The sequence below is a fragment of the Plodia interpunctella genome, chromosome 18 (assembly GCF_027563975.2).
Source record: "Plodia interpunctella isolate USDA-ARS_2022_Savannah chromosome 18, ilPloInte3.2, whole genome shotgun sequence".
NCBI classification, from domain to species: Eukaryota; Metazoa; Arthropoda; class Insecta; order Lepidoptera; family Pyralidae; genus Plodia; species Plodia interpunctella.
In genome coordinates this window covers 1,631,631-1,651,982 of record NC_071311.1, presented here as the reverse complement: position 1 = coordinate 1,651,982, position 20,352 = coordinate 1,631,631, and the positions used below count along the sequence as shown (strand labels likewise).

Sequence of the window (20,352 nt, the reverse complement as noted above, 5' to 3'; positions counted from 1 at the left end):
AGAGATGCCGACGCGCATCAACGTAAATTTCTTAGTTAGTATTTGAAGTTTTTATTACCGCAAGGAAATAACAGCAATGTACGACGAAACCGCCAATTTCGGCGAACTTTTTACCGATACTACGAGTATATTGCCGGTATCGGGCAATCCAGTACAGATTTTATCCTATTTTAGTGATTAATTTTATCAATTCTTTCGTCAAAACAAAACATAATTTTAAATTACCCTTGAATTTGAAGCTCACTTTACAATTAACGTCGTCTTGGTGCGGTAAATGTGTGACAAACAAACAAACTCGACCGCAATTTGACTACATCTCAAGAGAAATATAATCGCGAATTGACTAAATCGAAATTTGACAAGGTTTCAGTTGTCCACTCACTTATTTGGTCTGTTACTTATTCATATTAAACTTAAATATTATACTCGTAAATAATACTTACTATGCAGTCAGGTAGATATTTATCTTTTAAAAAACTACCGAACTTTCTCTTATAGTAGGTAATCCTCTCCTTTTTCTGCTTTATGGAAACCATTCATCTCTTCTTTATTCCTAGCACCAGCTAGGAATCCTTTGATTTCCCTTTTTTAGCGTCTTTTTTGCAATATGTTTTTTTGCCCGTCTCATAATATGACGTAGGTACCATAGTTAAGATTTAACCAATTAGCGATACTAGTCAGGTGTTTTTTTGGTATATCATCGTGAAATATAAATCGAACAGTAAAACAAACAAACAAAAAATTTATACACGCGTGAAACATTAATATGCACCACTCCTTGTTCGAGTGACGTAGTGGATAACATATTCATGCAAAAATGTGCATCGGTCAGAGGTCGCCGACCGAGTTTGGCGGGTCATTGCCCTTTGCACGACTGCTCGGAAAAAGGAGTGTTTCTATATTGAATTGCTCGGAAAATGCTGTCGAAAGAAAATACAGATTCCAATATTATAGAAATTTAATTATTTATAGAATCAATGGTTTGAGAAAATGCCTTCTAAAGAATAAGTATAAATTATTATGAATATATATGGACAAATCGCACAGATTGAGCTAGCCCCAAAGTTCGAGACTTGTGTTACAGGGTTAGAACATTGGGGATTAATTATCTTGACGTGGCTTTCGAAACACGCTCCAAATATACTAATACATTTTAGTCACCCATGAAATGTCCGACCATAGTAGAGGTGGCTTAACACCCACTATATCATACTGTGCGCGGGAACCAATACGCCATCGAGCTCCTTATTCTACCATCATCATTCACGTCTGTCTGTATGCTTTCTTCTTTTAAACCACGCAACGAATTTTGATTCAGTTTTCGCTGTTGTTTAAACAGTTTGTTCCCGAAGGTTTATTCATACACAACTGACCCCGTGCGAAACCGGATCATATCGCTAGTATACAATATAATTATCTTAAAGGGGCTCTCATGTTAATAGTTAACTGCAAAAATCCTATAGAATTCCTCAACCGGGTTACTCAAATCAATGTGCAGTGATATAATTCTGGGTCACCCCGCTCTCTGTAAGTAAAACGCTATTTCGGTGATTGCTCCCGTTACGATAATAGAGAGGTTATGTTCGTGCGTTTTGTTTTGTGCTAGGTTATGGTTTTGATTGGTTATGGTTCATGATGTTTTCTTTCAACCGTCGATTTTAACCTCTTTTCGTGGGAATTGTTATTTTTGGCGATTCTTGATGGGTATTGGCATTAGGTATGTTCAAGTGTTTATAAAATATGCTGGTGTTTACGTTTGTGTGTGATTAATTTTTTCTACATCTATTGTCACGGCACTCTTAAGAAATTCTTCTGAATGGGATATTATAAAATATATTATTTCGTTTGTACGCTTTATATACTCTTCTTCAAATTTTGCATACACATAGTTTGAAGTACGGAGGTCACCTTACCATTACTGCTCGTGAAAATCACGCGGGCGAAACCTAGTTAAAAATAAGCTCCTTCTCTAAATTATTTAATATAACTATTTCTTATATCTTCACCATTATGAAATTCACCGCTTTTTTTGTTTGAAATTCCTTCCATTTATCTTTATCTATTGGTAATCTCTTATTGGTCATATTACACCATAATTTTAGTCAACCTTCAAGCAGACGTAATGCCACGAAGCACGCGATTTTTGGGGTGGACATAGAAAAACTTGATTTATTATTACAATGCGTCAAAGGTTAAATATATTTTTTCATTTTTTAGATTAGTAAAATATAAAACATCACCTAATTCACTTCGAAAATTAAATATAGAATAATTCATTACTAAATTCAAAAACTGATTACAGTCTGCTAAATATACAGGGTTACTGGTATCTAACGCATAACCTCCCAAAAGCGCATAAGGTACATTGAGACTAACATCTTTTGTTCTACGACTTTTGTCTAAACGTAATAAATACAAAATTTTTATTTTTAATGTCGTTTCTATAAAACGTTAACTCTATGTTCGATTCCGCTACATAACGCTACTGTACTGTCTCGTGTAAGGCTTAGCTTAAGATGTGTAGAATCGCAAACTAGATTGTATTTTTTTTATATGAAATAATATCGATCGTAGATCTTTATTTCATATAAAAAAAATCACAAAAGTCACAAATCACGAAAAGTCGTAGAATAAAAGTTGCTTGTTTTGATGTACCCAAATAGTCTTTAGGTTTTGCGTTTGATACCAGTAACCCTGTATAGAAATGTTCCATTTCATCTCAAGAATATGCTATGCTATGTAAGAATAAGTTGGTCATCTCGACATCGACCCACGATACCAGCTTTGTTTGTGCGTCATACTGAAATGTTCTAAGGATGTCTCGATGTAGCTTTGTCGCGTCATTTTCTTGAAATTTTCTTACTAAAGTTGGCGGTTTGTTCTCTGTTATCTCGGATTATTTTAAAAATTTTAGGGTATTTTTTTTTTTCAATTAAATAATTTATACAGATACAGGTATCACATATGTATTTATTACGGAGTAGACAGAACTTACTTACTTACTACGAGTTTTAATTTATTTATTTTATACTAGACCTTGCCCACGGCTTCGCGCGCGTGAATTTATCTGCGAAAGCGGTACGGACGATTTTCTTGTAAACTTTCACCCCTCAAAGTCATTTGGGGATTGATTTTTGGAAAAATGTAGCCTATGTTTGAACGGTTTGGTGTCTTTAACTACATGCATACCAAATTGAGTGAAAGCGGAAAAGACAGACAGACTTTCGCATTGATAATATTAATAGGATTTATAAATCATTATTATTAAATAATTTTTATATTTATGTTGTTATGTTGTATATGAATAAAAAAGCAATACAATGAGCATACGACAGCCCTGGCGTAATCTCGAACAAACTGAATACACAAAGGAGGCAAAGCGATATGAATGAAATTGCCTTTCATAAGATGACAATAGCTTCGATATGTATGTGGATGACGCAAGACGAATCCAATGCATTTACATTATTTTTTACTGAAGGTACCTAGGTTCTTTCCTGTAGGTACATTACTATGTAATACATATTTCCATACTTATATTAAAGAGGAAAGATTTGGATTTTGGTTTCCTTGTAATGTAACTCAAAAAAAAAAACTGATTTTGATGAAATTTGGCACAGAGACAGGCGAAACCTTCAGGAGTAATATTGGCTTCTTTTTTATTATGGTTTTTCCCGAGCGAAGCCGGGGCGGGCCGCTAGGTATTAGGTATTATATACATTAGTTTCTTACTCATATGATAATGTCGGAGTGAAATAAACTCGGCGATATACTTATATATTACAATCTTGTTATATAATTCCATACCCTTTTGCCATTAGACCATTTCTCTAATAAAAGTTGTGTGACGATACGCGGGGCTGAGGCAGACGAATGGCGTAAGCGGGTCCTCCATTATTCCGCCCCTAAATCTAGTTACTCTGTTAACAGATGAACTAAAAACTCAACTCAAAACGTTATTTAATCTACGTTTTTTTATATATTTTCATTACATATTTGGGTTTCTATCCAAATTATGAATTCTTTTTAATGCGATTCTTTATCGATTGTGAAAGAAATGTCAAAGAAATTTAATACGTCTATTTAAATAATGGAAAGTTAATAAACCCTTGCTATCTGTTTAATCTTAACTAATCCCAAAGCTTCCATTCTATCTAATCCATTAAAATTAAATCTTTATTAACTTTGTTATTTATAAATTTAACCAGACACCGCTGGTTTTGATGTAAAATGACGTTAACTCGTTAAAAGAACATAATAAAATTATAATTAACATGGTCTGCGTTAGCTTTGCTTTATAATAAAAGTATTTTTTTAATTTAAACTTCTGGATTTCTTATACAAAGTCATAACGCAGCATGCTATTTTAACATGTCATCTTCGACTTTTACATAAGTACAAAAAACTATATAGAGCGTGAAGAGGGAACAAGAAAACTTACTTTCGCATTTATAGTATTAGTTAGGATTAGGATAAAGAAAAGCATAAAAAAAGCACTCCTAGCATGATAACAATATATGAGGTACTTAACAATTCTAGTAGAAATAGTTAAATGCCAATGTGTGAAGGTCTAATTGCTAGAGAATTTATTTAGAAAGTAGAATTTAATTTCGCCGCGTCGCCGCCAAGTTTTTTCTCCGAGTCGATACGATTAGAAGATTTTTTTAAATTATCAATTAGGCATAAAATAAGTATCATAACAATTTATGTTTACGGATCGAATAATAAAGGATAACAATTTTGAAATAATATGGAGCAGTTTAAAAAATTAACATTTTCGCCAATTAGCTCTGTTAGCAGTTTCCTGTGTATTTCAAAGCCGTCAAGATGACAAGCACGAACGACGTATGGCATAAAAATTGCGATTTCTCTGTTTGCATAGTCGTGTTGTGATTATACATAGAATTTTTTGAGGAATAATAACTTGCATGATTTGTCCATATATATATATACTAGATTTTGCCCGCATGAAATTCACGGGAAGAGATATTTTTCCGGGATGAAAGGTAGTGTTGTCCTTCTCCATACTTCATTACAATATTGATACATTCAAGATTGGTTGAGTATATAGAGCTTGAAGGGGTAACAAACAAACAAACAAAATTACTCTGGCATTTATAATATTTGTTAGGATTTATTTCAGAGTATTATTAATGTTCCGAAAAATGTTTCTGTTTTTGTCTTCATTAAAAAAAATACATTTCACACTCATATCCCCAGTTAAATATTTGTGATATAACATCATTTATTGACCTCAAAAAATTTGTTATACAAAGTTGGCTACGTCTCAGAGTCTTTGGCAGTGTGACAGTGAGTTCGATAGCAAAATTTAACTTACAATCCCGCACTAAAGCGACATTTCCGGTTGCCTTATTCCGATTTCCGTGGTCTGCAGTCGTGTGGTGATAATTATAACATTTAACCGCAAGGTTGTAATTACAGTTTTGCCCGTATGGCCGGCGTGTATGAGCAGTTAAATTTAATTGTTCCCACCCCGAAATAACCGCGATAACCCGGTTTTGGGTGTATTGGGTGGCATGTCTTCTGTAACTTTATTATTTAACTACCGGCCCGTCAAAGCTTCACTCGGGTAAAAACAAAATAAATTATATCCCTAAACCTTTTTCAGGAATCACTCTATCTGTTAGTGAAAACTGCATGAAAATCCGTGCTGTAGTTATTGAGTTTATCACGATTTATAATATGTATGGATATTTCACTTGTTATTAAAATTTATATTAAAAATTGATAAAGGGTGCTAAATAGTCTATTACGTATACGATACGTCTTCCCGAGACGTCTTCCCTTGCCCTCTGCCCAACGGACTTGAAAGGACTATTACATAAATACATAACTGTCAATTAGCAAATTATGTAGCGAAAAGTGGCTGAAGGGGGTCGAAATCTAGGGTCTGGGTAAAAAACCCTTAAATTTTTAAGATTTGCCTATAATTTTACGTCAGCCGCATATCTGTCTGCCAATTATCTTTGAGAATGCCGTTATTGTCCATCGGTTGTCAAGGCTTCTTATATTTTAGTGGCCTTGTAAAACATTGGGATGATATGAAATAATTGTATAATTTTGGGGCGGGAACTGTGGTTCTCGACATAATAGAATGAAAGTTAAAATTGCCATCTGGCTGTCGGAAAATCGTCCAGATTTTTTTTTATTTAATGTTTTTTTTAAATTCACTTATAGTTAATGAGAATGAATCTACGAAAACGGATTCGGCTATATTTATTGTATTGCACCACAGATTGTTTATTTATAAACAATGTTTTGCCGTCAATGCGCGTCCGATGCGCCGACGCGATGCGGTCTTTTGTCATAGATTAAATAAATTGTGTACAGAGGCGTCTTGCGATATTTAATGGACGGAAGTAATACAGATATGTATGTATATCTATATGACTTGTGTGCGTAACAGTTTTATTGTTTACATGTGTACATCGAATTACAATATATTCTTATATTTAGTAAAATTGCTAAATATTTTCAAAATCATATAATTAAATGTAAATGTAATCTAAATTATTTCAATGGATAAAAATATTTTACAGAAAATAAAAATTGAGAACATTGGGAGGGTCTAATTATAATTTATTCCATTCATTTCGTCTGTCACATGAGTCAAGCTCCAAAACTTTTCTTTTAGTGGTGATTTTGTTACTAAAGTTATCTTTAAGTCTTATTAAAAAAAATACCCAGAATCAAAAGCCTACGATGATATACGCGCCAATGAAACTCTATGGCCATCCTATACCGCACTTCAGTGCACGACGGATCGTGCCGCGGGACGCTCGAAGTCGCTCCTTTTCCGCGCCGATCAATACAACCGGTCACTGTAGTAATACTTCTAGCGTTTTCAGAATTTCCCTTTACCACCCTCGTCGCTTAACCAACGGCAAAATTACGTACGTCCCTGTGTTATGTTTGTGATGTTTTTTTTTTAATTACGGTTTTTTGTAATTGGAACGCATGTTTTCGACCAGTATTGTTTTTCAAATGTTTATTTGTTTTTATTGAGTTAAGAATTAGCGCAAGACGTTTTGTTTCGAGTGTGTTATTTAATCTATGTGCAAAGTTTTTTTTACAATATTTTTGTGCCAGTTTTACGTGCTCGATCGAAGCTCATAACGCATTACATTGCTATCATAAATATCATCAGTATTATTTATTTAAATTCTGTTGGCATGCTTTCATACTTTAATTTTATTTTTCTCAAACCTCTCATATCAATCGTGATATAAAAAACGAAAGTGTAATTAATACTATTCGATATATTTGTATCGTGGATATGGTTATAAGTTGAGCTTTTTTCAAATGTTCATAATATCCGTCAATATTTAGATTAAATTCGAGCATATATGCCTCAAAAAACTAAAATAAAGTATAGTCCAAAAGGTTCTTTGAATTTTACATACAAAATAAGCGTATTACCGTTAAAATTCGAAAATTATTTTTGGAATTCACAAACACATTTCCTTATGAAACTATTGAGTATTAGACCGTTTAAGCATCAATTCTATTGTTATATTTCCGCTCTCATTAGCCACAAAACGGCTTCCTTTCGGCCGATTTCGTTTTGTCGTATAATGTTATTTCTATAGCATCTGTAATCTGGACCGTGAACAGGAATGGAGTGACAGGTCTTTGACCTCAAGTGAAATCTATAATTTGTGTAGTATTACGTCAGAGAACAGTTATATTGTCATGTATATTTCCTATGAGGATAGACAGAGAGGTTAATCCTTGCAAATCTCTGTCGCTTCTATTTCATTCCGCCTGGCCATGATCAGCCCTGGCCCACTTGGAAGTCCCTAAACAGACTGCGCACTCAAGTGGGCCGGTGCAAAGTCAATCTGGCTATGGGGCGTATGCTTGACCAGTCCCAGAACATGTGCGATTCTGGCTTCTCCCCACAAACGATGGCTCATCTCCTCGCCTGTCCCGAGTGTCCTTATACCTGTACTCGAGCTGACTTGATGTCAGCTTCCGAAGGAGCCCTCGAAGTGGCTCGGTTCTGGCAAGAATATATTTAGGTGGCACTCAATAGAGCGTTGATTTGCCATCGACACGCAAAGAAGTTTCATTCGTCACTCTTCTATACGCTCATCGGTTAGAGATGTTCATATCTCTCTTTCGTCTGAATGTTTTCTCAGTTTCTTCCTAAGCCGTTAAATGTCGGAACCTATAGTGTCTGCTTTTCTACTTTCCGATACACATAATATCTGAACAGCAATCTGATCGCGCTGAAGTAATTTTCCGTTTTATCATGGACAGAAGAACCCATAATGCACATACTTAATATTAACTGTGGCATAGTGTATTTTGTGATCTTAACTGTAATAGAGGTGAATATTATTGTTTATGTACTTAAACTCTGGTCTTTTTAACTAGGCTTATTCCCAATTAAATTCTTGGCTGCGACGTCCAAAAGCCCAAGGCCCGCTTGAAAACCTTAATATTTTTGATGATACGGTTGGAGTTTTACATTTGCAATAAGATTGGAAAAATTACTTCCTTATACATATACCCTCTTATTCATAAAAAAGATAAGCACACTCTAAGCTAAAGTATGTTTTGTCACCTTCAATGTCAAATATTGTCAAGTGCTACAGTGACATAACTTAGATACTTTTTTACATAAAGTATGATTTACTTTTTTTATGAATGATAGAGACATAATAGGCTTCCATAAGTGACAAGGATTTAAATATAATTTACTCATATTCAGCACGTCCCGAATAATGATAACAGATTCAATTATCTATTTAATGGTAATAATCAAAATTATCTATTCCAAACTTTATATGAAATCGCGCGCGTGGCTACGTTAGATTTTCATGCGCCCGTAGGCTACGGTGACCGCGTTCCATGACGTGCTGCATGCCTGTTCGCCTAGTATTATATACTTACTACTATTTCAATGCAAAAGTGCATCAGAAATAGTGTTATATTACCGTGAACATTATAGTAAGTTGCCTCTACGCATAGCGTTGTGAGTGCATGAAGTTGTTATCAAATTTGATGGTGTACAAACTAATAATAACCGTCAACTATTTAACGCTGCGTTTATTCAGGAAATTAATCGGACAGACAGACAAAGAATTGGCCATTAGGATTTTTTATATGTCATTTTTATTATGCCGTAAAACAGTTTTGTAAAACAAATATTTATATAAAACTAGCTGCTCCCCGGGGCTGCTGTGGGAATCTTGGAATAAAAAGTACCCCTATGTGTTATTCCATGTTATATTCTACCAGTGTACCAAATTTCATAACAATCGGTCCAGTAGATTTTGGGGGAAAGAGTAACAAACATACATAGATACACTCATCATCCTCACAAACTATCGCATTTATAATATTAGGTTATTCGAAATCCTTTTTCCAAAATCAGAAGTTTAACACTACCTCTCTCTGTCTCTTCTGTGCGTTTTCCCTGTTATTTCTTCCGCCACTAAGTGTCAGAGCCCATGGTTCAATTTCCTACTGTTTCTTATTTATTTATTTATTTATTATTGTATGTTTACAACATATGTCTTTAATAATAAAATCATCTTCGCACGTTCATGCCGAAAGCCGTGTGAAGATTCCATAGTTTTAATTATTTATTAAACTTTATTGTTCCAAGTAAAAACATACTTATATAAACGGTGGCGCAGTGGCAAAGTGCTTTCCTCTGAACCGAGAGGTCCCGAGTTCGATCCCCGGTCGTGTCATGATGGAAAATTAAAAATAGTATCGTTGAGTTACTAACTGTCCCATAACACAAGTCTCGAACGCCTAGCTCATCTGTGTGATTTGTCCTAAGATATAAATAAATAAATAAACTTTTTAAAATGTTTTTGATACAAAATTTCAACCCCCGATTGTAGTCATTTAGAGGTTAATTTTTGAAAAAAAGTAACAAGGTCTTTAATTACGTACACAAGTTTATTTTCAAGCGGTCTCGGGGTTTCGGGGCGCCACAGCATAGACTGCAAACGGGAGCACACGATAATGAGAAATACTTTCATTCAGGTGAATATTACGTCAAGGAATTACAGCAGGGACATAATAAACGGCTTAAGCTATTGTTTTGACGTCACACGTTAAATATTCAGTTATATCGCACACGGCCTAACTCTATATATCGCGAGGACAATGGAATCGACTCATATTAATATTTAATCATACCTCAGGGAATAGATACTGCGGAACTTTATATGAGATTTTGAATGTCCTTTAAAAAATGTCTTCTATGTCCGTGCAAATGTCAAATTTCTTAATAAGTACGATCGGCAGCAATGGTCCATACTAATTTATTGTACCTAGGTATAAAGTTCAATAGTAAAGAGGACTTCTGTAGCCGACGCGTAACGAACTCAATTTGTGCTTTCTTTCACTTGTGAATTTTATATTGAATTAGCGCGTACCTATATCTGCAATGATCAAAATATATCAAATTTATCATAAACTTTGATGTCGTTAAAAATTCGACTGTACAAAATACATGGCCTGGACAAAACTGGTATAGTTTCTCAATCCATTTATTCAATTCGACACGAAGAAGGACAAGCGATATTTTTCCTTTAATTGAAAATCGTGACTAGCAAATGAAGCGTATTTATGAAATCGTTTGTTAACATTGTGTATCGTAATTTTCACACGCAACAAAACCAAACAGTAATTTTCTTCGATGACACATCTTCATTAATTGGTTTGATTTTTGTCTTGAAGTAAGTATAAGAAGAATACAGTAATTTTATTTTTTGTTTATCTATGGAAGAATATGATAAGGATTCAAATTAAGAATAGTCTATTTAGATTTTGATACATTATTCGTACTTAATGTGTTTTGTCACTACATAGTATAAAACAAAGTCGCTTTCTCTGTCCCTATATCCCTATGTATGCTTAAATCTTTAAAACTAAATTATATATTTATTTTATTTATATATAGTTTAATTCTTGAGGAAGGTTTAGGTGTATAATTTATGAAGGTTATACCTGAGCGAAGCAGGGACGGGCCGCTAGTTTTCAAATAAATTTGACAAAATGAAGAATGTTATAATTTAAAATTTTGTAATAAACAAAGTACAGGAATATATTTTTTTATCTCTTATGCACATGCCAGTCTTTTGCTATAAAAATACTACATCTCTCACGGGTCTACTGGAAGAGGTTTCTTTTAAAATTAAATATGCCAATTATTTGTGTTGCAAACCTGTAATGTTCATTATTATTGTTTGTTCGTGGTTCGTGGTGCAAGCAAGATCAAAAAAATCTCTATTCACTTGAAGATCCCTGAATTATAGGATTCGAGAAATATCAAAGCGGAGTGTAAATTTCAAACCTTAGCCGTTTGCAGTAGGAAAGAGGACTAAATAAATAAACACGTCAGCTTTTCCTATTTGCTGTAAATGGTGAATCCGTATTTTATATTCTAAGGTCTATTAACTTAGTTCCATTCCGCCCGTTCACGTAGACCAAATTTACGATCCTCAGTGGGCCACATACAACCACCCTGCGGGTATCCAGGTCACCTGTACTTAGACTGGAAATGTTACGGACTGCATGTAATGAAACAGCTGTTTGGAATGTTCGAGAGAAAATTCTGACCCATTTTTCGCGTTATACAACACTGGTTTCAAGCTTATAAGGTGCCTTAAATCGAAAAGGGTTTGAACCCCGGTCAGGTCAAGATGGAAATTGATTTTTATTAGATTGATTGATATGTATTTGTTATGGGATATATAGTATCGTTGAGTTAATATCCCACAACACAAGTCTCGAACTTACTTCGGGGCCAATACTGTTGGATTTGACCCTATGTAAAAGAAATCATTGGACACAAAGCGGTGTGGTGTGACGCGATGCGAAAATGTCTAATTTATGGACGTATATATGATGATTTCTGTCCTATATAGTTTACCTGCTTTTGCGCGGTGCTAGGTGCTATAATTTTTCTGAGATGAATCTACCTACTTCAAACTACATGTAAGCAAAATTTCAAGAAGATTGGTTGAGCAAATAAAGCGTGAAGAAGCTACAAACTCATTTTCGCATTCCAGAAGAATCTAGATTCTTGCTTGATAGCTACTAGTAGCTATTGCACTTGTCGAATGTATGCTTGAATTTTTACACTACACCTTCACTATTCGCGTAAGCACCTCTACAGAACCACAAATGTAGATTAATACATTTTTTCTATATGAAATTTTATTAAACATATTATCGTTATATAATTTTTTAAATTATTTTATTATAATTGCACTTAACATTTATAGCATTTAACGAATTACGTTTTATTATTGTGTGAAAATTATGTATACAAAGTACTCGTAAGGACGACGTACAGTCGCCCACACATCAACCAATCCAATTACCCCCGCTATTATTACTCAGATAACAATAGATCCACATATGTTAGTAATAATAATTAGAATTAATATCACGTCACAATAAATATTACCGCGATTCAGTCACTCGTTCATGCTGTCTGTAGCATCAACCACAATCTTACTCCAGATTGAGGAGGGGTGTGTGCTGTCAAACTTTAAACACATTGCTATAAGGATATTGTTGTGTATTACGTGATCAGCGGTTGACTGTACCACAAGTTCTGTCCTTGCGCGGAACTTTCGGGAAAACTCATGAACATGCTAATATCTCATAAACTTTTCATATTCACATTTCAGTTGTAACAAGTACACACAACAAGTGCCTCGGAGTGTTATATAGTGATATTACATTAGTGATTATGTACCTTGTGATGTAAGTGACTGTGTACAATATGCTCAGAGCATTGACTTCTAGAAGGTGGTCTTTGAGAAGAGACAGCGGAAGGTGAGAAAACAAAGAATGAAGAGAAGATCATTAATCGCAGAGATATATATACTTTATTACATTGAGAGAAAGTTTAAAATTGATTGTACTTATGTCGCCTATTTCACATATTTCTCCGTAATAAACTTCTCTTCAGTTCGTCGATGGTTCAATCTGCATTGATCTTGAATTCACTTTGTGTGTTTGTTTTAAGCACCTTATTTATTTAAAAGCAGACTTTGTATTTTTTACAGTCGACCATACCCCTAGCATACCCTATTCGGAAACACCGTTTTATATGAATAAATTAACAAAAATGACATATCATATCGAAATTTGTGGGCCGGGTCGTGAAGTACTCTCTATGTGAAAAAGTGCCTTTGAAGGTCTAATTTCTGAATAAATTAACTTAAAAACTTCAAAGAGAAACAAGTTTTCCTATCTTGAATATTATGTCAGATATTTCAATATCAATTATCCCAAAAGTCTAGTATTCTACTAGATCAGTTTTCTGTCAATGTACAACAACAACAAAAGCGCTCAGATGAGTGAGAGAAAACAAGCATTGTTTGTCTCATTTCTGCGCTGTCAACTGCATGTGAAATTGCTTGCATGGAACTTTATGCGATGAATTTGATTGGTGTTTAGTCTTCGTACATTTTTTACCTAAACACTTCTGTGGGATATTTAGGTATGTCAAAATGTATTAACGGAGCCGAAACATTCAAATTCACAAGTAACTATAAGTTACTACTAGTACTTTTCTACATATCTTGGTACATAATAATGTAATTTGTTTCGTAAAAGAGAACCGTCATCCACATCTGTTCATTACAAATTCAATTGTACTAATACACCAACTTATAATTAATGTACAAACTTATATTTTCTTCCCTTATATATTCCGTATCTGTGACACATAAATGTCAAAGGTGAATTCTCTTTTATGACAGAAGCGTGGCTCTTGAAACGCTCCAGCTCTCACAGGTAATTCTGAGTGCTGTAAAGGTCAAGTCCTTGTTTTATTCGTAAAAGTCTTGCTTTTTATTCCCTTTTTTTTTTTTAACGAACGAGATGCTATATCCTGCAAGTATTAGGTCGTTAACAATTTTATAATACTTGCGATTAAACTTGACCTGTCCTAAATTGGTTTAGCTCGTTTTTGCGTTTTTAATTTATTATTTCACTAGCTATTGTCTGCGGTTCCGCCCACGGTATACGGTAGCTTATGTCTCTCTCTCTCTCTAGCTGTCCAAATATCAACACACCGCAAATCACCTCAATCTAATGGTTTTGACGCGAAAGTAGAACAAACCTACTCACTTTGAACATTAGTGTGGATTACAGGACAGGAATTATAAGCGGAATTTACACTTGCATAAATCACAAAGAGTATTGGGACCATTGACCTAAGTAAGTTTGCTGAAGCATAGACAGACATGACAGAGTGAGGGTGTTATGCTTGGTCAGCTACATCCTTGTACAACTGGGCCATATTAACTCTGGCGGCGATATAGTCACGTCACTAGGGGCCCAATTCTCACGTAATCGAAGTTAATTTCTTCATTGTTTTCATTTTTTTTTTTTTTGAATTAAGCAAATTCGCAATTTTAAAAGTTCTATCGATCGACTGGCATGTGGCACTCTTGTAGATGATTTGCTATATAACGGACATGGAGATTACCGCAAATGTGCGAGTTCCTCGGTCGATCCGCGTGGCACCACACATCCAGCGCAGTATTGCCATCTCATTGTCGCGCAACTATTGTATCCCGCGGCTTGGCTTCCTTGGGAATATCTTGGCCTTATTTAGCCTTCCTCATAAATGACACAGATTTACAACCATGTTTTTGTAATCGGACCTAAAGGTCTATAGATTTAGATAAACATTACAATGATCTTACTGGCATTTTAACTGCTAAATATAAATTCTTATTTGTCATCAAATACACAACACTAATTAGTTATTATGAGTTGAGTGCCGTTGAGTGTCTTAACTCATTACACGATGTAATGTTCGCCAACGCTAGCGAGTGTTCACACCGTAACGCGTTACCGTTAGAGACCGTTCTGCGCGGCTGTTGGCAGTTATCGCTATAACTTGATCGCATTGCGACAATTAACCGTGGAATTGAAATAGGTAATCGTATATTTTAAATTGGATATACCATTCACCGATTCACTGTATGTGAATTCTGGAAAAATAAGAAAATATTAAATATAGAATATAAAACATAATGTGACACATTCACACCATTTGAGAATTTCAGTTCCGCGAATAAGCTCGCCATACAGCTTAACGCGGCCTTCTAATTTGGCGGCCCTGGGCTATATCACGTAATAGATAAAGTCGTGACATTCCATACAAATTCAAATCCACTTTGTAAATTGTGAAATTATCACTCAATTTGTAAAAGTATTTATTTAATTCTTCACCCTTTTGTATGCAGTGTAATGAAATCCACGAAATTTGGGCTAGTGTCCAAAAAGTATACATTTTGTGCAGCCTTTTTTTTTAATTGACACCAGCCACCCACATCGCGTCGCCTAATCGTTAATGCGCTAACAGACCCGCCCGGCCCAATTAGGAATCTGGATATATTCCAGTTTAAACCGGTTTATTCCAGTTAGCATTCGGTTAAGTAGGCCACTGTTAAATTATAATGAGGCTGCGATCAACCCTCGGTCAATGCAGAAAATAAAGCATCTGCTTGTCCAATCCATACATAGCATCATCTCTACATAGCATAGAAACAGAAACAGGAAAATCGTATCATGGATTGGATCAAATTTTGTAATTTTTTAAATATATATAAATAATATGTACTATGTTTAAATAAAAAAACCTCTTGTCGGGGCAAGAAGTCGTATGTTTGAACATGGGTCTTAAACTATATGCATATTAAATTTCATCAACATCGGCCCAGCTGGACCGATGTTGATGAACTGATTTAGCCGTGAAAGCGGAACAGACAAACAGACTTTCGCATTTATAATATTAGTATGAATTTTTAACAATTTTCATACATTGATTGAATTTAAATTTTAATTTGTTGATTTAAATTGTTTTCATATCATACAATGTGTACGAATGAATGTTTTATGTGTAGTGTAAGTGCAGACGATATTGAAATACCGATTTGGCAGCAGCCGGCTGCATTTGCTTTAAAATATTCGAAATTCATGCATTTCTATGCCAAAAATTTTTGTTGGTGATTTTTTATTAAAATGCAAGTAAATAGTTGTACTGTTATTTGTTTTTTTTTCTAAGATTTATCAACCCAGTAACCGTTTGGCTGGTCGCTTGTGTTTATGTGTATAGATAAATTTATAGATCAAAGAATGGTGATTTAGAATATTTGTTTTAATATTAGAAGCGCAGTTTATGAAAGAGGAATTATATAGTAGCACCAGTGAATGGTCATATTTTGAAACGGAAAAAAAAAACAAATTACTAAGTCTGAATCGAATGTATCAGGAATAAATGAAAACCAATGGTGCCAACGACCAGAGGTGGATGGATTAACCATTGGTGCCAATGGTGCCAACCACCAGAGGTGGATGGATTGCTTAAAAAATTATGGATAGGAAGATAATGTTATGTGAAATGGCAAGTCACAAAGATAAATATAAGGAGTTAACATACTATGCTAAACGAATATCTGTAACTAGAACTCTGATTCGAGATATTCTTCAATCCATAAAAGTCAGACTCATTAGATTTTCTAGGAATCTCGAAAATCCAAAACAACCACATAAAATGGTCCCTTGGTCTACAAAAACTGGATGTGGTAGTGTGTTGACGTTGACATTATTGATATCGGAAACCAATATCAGCACTGGTAATGATTTCTACCATCAATATGCGATTAGGCATATTTGATTGTTTACAACTAGAATTACAAATGAACATTGTAAAATAGTATTCTGATAGAAATCTGTTATTGAGCTCCACCATTCGGTGCTTCGCAAGAAGCCACATCAGTGTGAACACGATTAAAGAAATATATATATTTATATATCACAGATTTCTATCCATTGTTTACTATTTCACAGAGTTGACAAGAAAGTGAATGTATTGAAGTTTTTCTTTGATTTAAGACGTTTCATATTTCACAGCAATGTTACAGCAGATAAAAACTGTGTTTTTCGTATAGTTAAAAGTTTTTTTTGTTTGGTTAATTATACATACATATTTTTTTTTTCCTTTCATCAGCACTTGATAACAATCATAATATGTTTCAGTATACCTTTTTAACCTTTTGACCATGTACTTTATTGTGTATGTACTTACATTGTCATATTACTGATTAAAAAAAAATATGCCCTTCTGGCATGATAGGTACCAACACTGAATGAGTTTCTTTGGGCATTTCTTCTCAGCAGTGGTCGTTCCGAAATGCTAGTAGTTTGTAGCTTTGGTAAACATCATTTAATTTAGAATATGACGTGAAAAAGTGCCTGTGAAGGCCTAATTTCTGAATAAATGATTTGATTTTGATTTTGAAATCGGTGGCGTAGTTTTAAAGATATAAGCACAAATGGCACAGACGGACATCGGAAAGCGACTTTGTTTACGTAGTGAAGTGATGGTCAGTATTTCACGCTACCATATATTACATAAGGTACTATGGAAAGCAAACAATAATTGTATACTAGGGAAGCTTGATGGTTCTGTACACACCAATGAAAGCCAGACGGCACGCCTCTACGATTACTTCACCTGACCTTTAATCAATACTATGTAGTTTTCAAGTTATGGATTTACGAGTATAGTTTACAGCTACGGTTACTTTCCTGCTAATGGGAAATGTTTCAAGTGGAGGCTTTAGAAGTATATCATTTTGACGACTTCTGTAGCCTTCATGCCGGAAAGCTACATTGGAGGTCCCGGGTTCAATCTCCGGTCAGGTCAACATGGAATATGATCTTTTTCAGATTGACCTTAGATGTCTTAGATGTCTATATACGTATATGTTATATATAATAATATAGTATCGTTCATTTAGTATCCTGTGACCCAGCCAGAATTCCCCGGGTACGATACCCGATCAGGTCATTGAGCTTTTTAGAATTGACCTGGGTCTTGATGTTTATTTTTGTTTATATGTTGATGTTATAAAATATAGTATCGTTGAGTTAGTATCCCGTAACACAAGGCTCGTGCTTGCTTTGAGGCAAAATCTGTGATTTGTCCTTATATTATATAATATTTATTTATTTTATTTGCCGCTAGGAGCGCTGGTGTAGAATAAGGTCCACCGGCTTCTTCTTCATTACATAAAATACAAAATCAAATTAATATATTAATGAATGTAATTCAGTAATTAGACACATTTTCACGACAAATTTTAAATTAGATATCCTCATTATTAGAATATCCTCAAAGCTACAAACTACTAATAATACGTACGACCACTGCTGAGAAGAAATTCCGAAATATTACAAATTTGTGAGGGCATAATCAGAAAGTCAGAAAAGCATATATATACATACATATGATAGCATATAATCCGGCCCTGGTAGTACAATAACACGAGCATGACTCATTCCATTGTAATGCCATCATCGACCAGCGCCTTGACATTGACCGCTGAGGGAACCTGACCTGACATGCCACACGGCCACAGATGTCGGTTCCCTTGCAGTAATATGAATTGTTTATTGGGAATCCATGATTTTAATATTCTTTGTCAATGTTATCGTGTCAGCGGTTTAGTTCCAACCGACTTGACATTTCCAAAAAAAGGACTGAGTTATCTTTAATCACTACATACATCTAGTATAGGTAAAATATTATCGCTTCCCACTGTCTGTCTGTTCCTATGTATGCATAGATCGAATTTTGATGTCGGTTTTTTATTAGATAGTTTCATTGTTGAGGAGGTGTATAGTTTATTGTGGTTTTACTATTTTTTTTTATTCTTTGTCTGTGTGTATAGATGGATTATGGATAAGTTTGTTTACCAATCTGTCATTGTAAAAGACCACCACTTACTTCCCGGTTCCTGGTGAAGGAAAACATCGCGAAGAAACTTGCATACTGGTCGATTATCAACTTGACACTGGTCGATTCAACAAACATCAACTTGTGTGTGAAATAGGTTTAAAGAATTTATTCTCATAAAAAGATTATAATAAATCTACTTACGTGAGAATAAAACAGTTGCTTAAAAGTAGATAGCAGTTACCGTATTTAGTTATAATACTAGGTAGGTTTTTATATGCATAATGTACCTAACATTATACATTTTGTGTGACAAGCACAAAAAAGAGACGATACAAAGAAAAATAAAATAAAAGATTATTCTTCTGTATATTATTATTATGAGCAGTTTTCAGTAATGTAATCACGCAACTCGGACTTAAAATATTTAAGGTATTCTGCTTTTTTAATACGCGGGGGTAATTTATTGTAGAAATGGAGAAGGCAATGTGCAAACCACTTCATGAATAGTGCCAATAAAGTTGTGTGTGTGTTTCATTCCACGTAAAGACCGCGGCCCTCAGCGATGAGGAATACGGCTATGAAGAGTGGATACTTTAACTACTGCGTTTTCAAAGATATTATCTAAATTATAGTAAAATTACATTCCTTTCGTACAATTACATTCCTTCCATTGATAGTTTCTGTATATTATTGTTTATTTTAACCATGGTTAAGCCATTGTCAAGGAGACAATATATCGATTCTTAGAACGCCTTGAAGTATGACAAAGTCTACATCAGATGGTAGGTAATTTTAAAAATTAATGTCAGTTGCCTTAAAGTTACTTGAATATATATACATATATAATCTGACACCAGAGTTAGCAATAATATAAGAAAGAAAGCACGCTACAAAGCTTTCGAGTTTCGTGAACTCTGTAAGGGATAAACACTATTTGTGTCCCGTAATATTTCATACAGTGATTCATTTCATTCTTAAATAATGGAATGTATGTTACATCAATCTGTATGAAATCATTGTTTAGTTTTGTTTTATACAACAACCGTTTTGTTCATTGTGTTAAAGAGATATTTGTATCTTTGTATTTCTGACAAAGAATTAGATCTAGGTGCAGACGATCTCAGTTGGTTACACCTATAGGTGTAAAAAAATACCCCGTATATATTTTAATACGTCTTGTATGTGTGTATGTGTGACTGGACGGTTTGATTAATCACATGCCTCAGGATATATCACTGGCATTACAAATACGATCACATTGCAAAGGTCACGCCTAAATTGCTGAATCCCTCGACCGGCAATAATTTATCTCTACCGGAGAAGCTGGACATACTCGTACGTACATTTGTAATAATTCATCTATACAAAATCGGTGTATATTGCTGGTTTTTACTGACTGACGTACATACAATTTCGTTCTTCTAAATATTTTCATTCGCCTTTGTCTCAATCAGTTTTCCTTTTATTATAGGGATACAATATTTTATCACTAGACGTCGTAAATATGGCCGTATTAAGATAAAGTAGCGATTTCGCAAATGGCCTATTAAATTGTGCCGCTATAAATAACATATATGGTAGAAACGTGA

At 34.4% G+C, this 20,352-nt stretch overlaps 1 protein-coding gene across 2 annotated transcripts in view; it reads left to right on the top strand.

Moving 5' to 3' along the window:
• The window catches only part of LOC128677690 (uncharacterized protein), a 66,501-nt gene that overhangs the window by 32,583 nt on the left and 13,566 nt on the right, over positions 1–20,352 (top strand). The window lies entirely within an intron of this gene.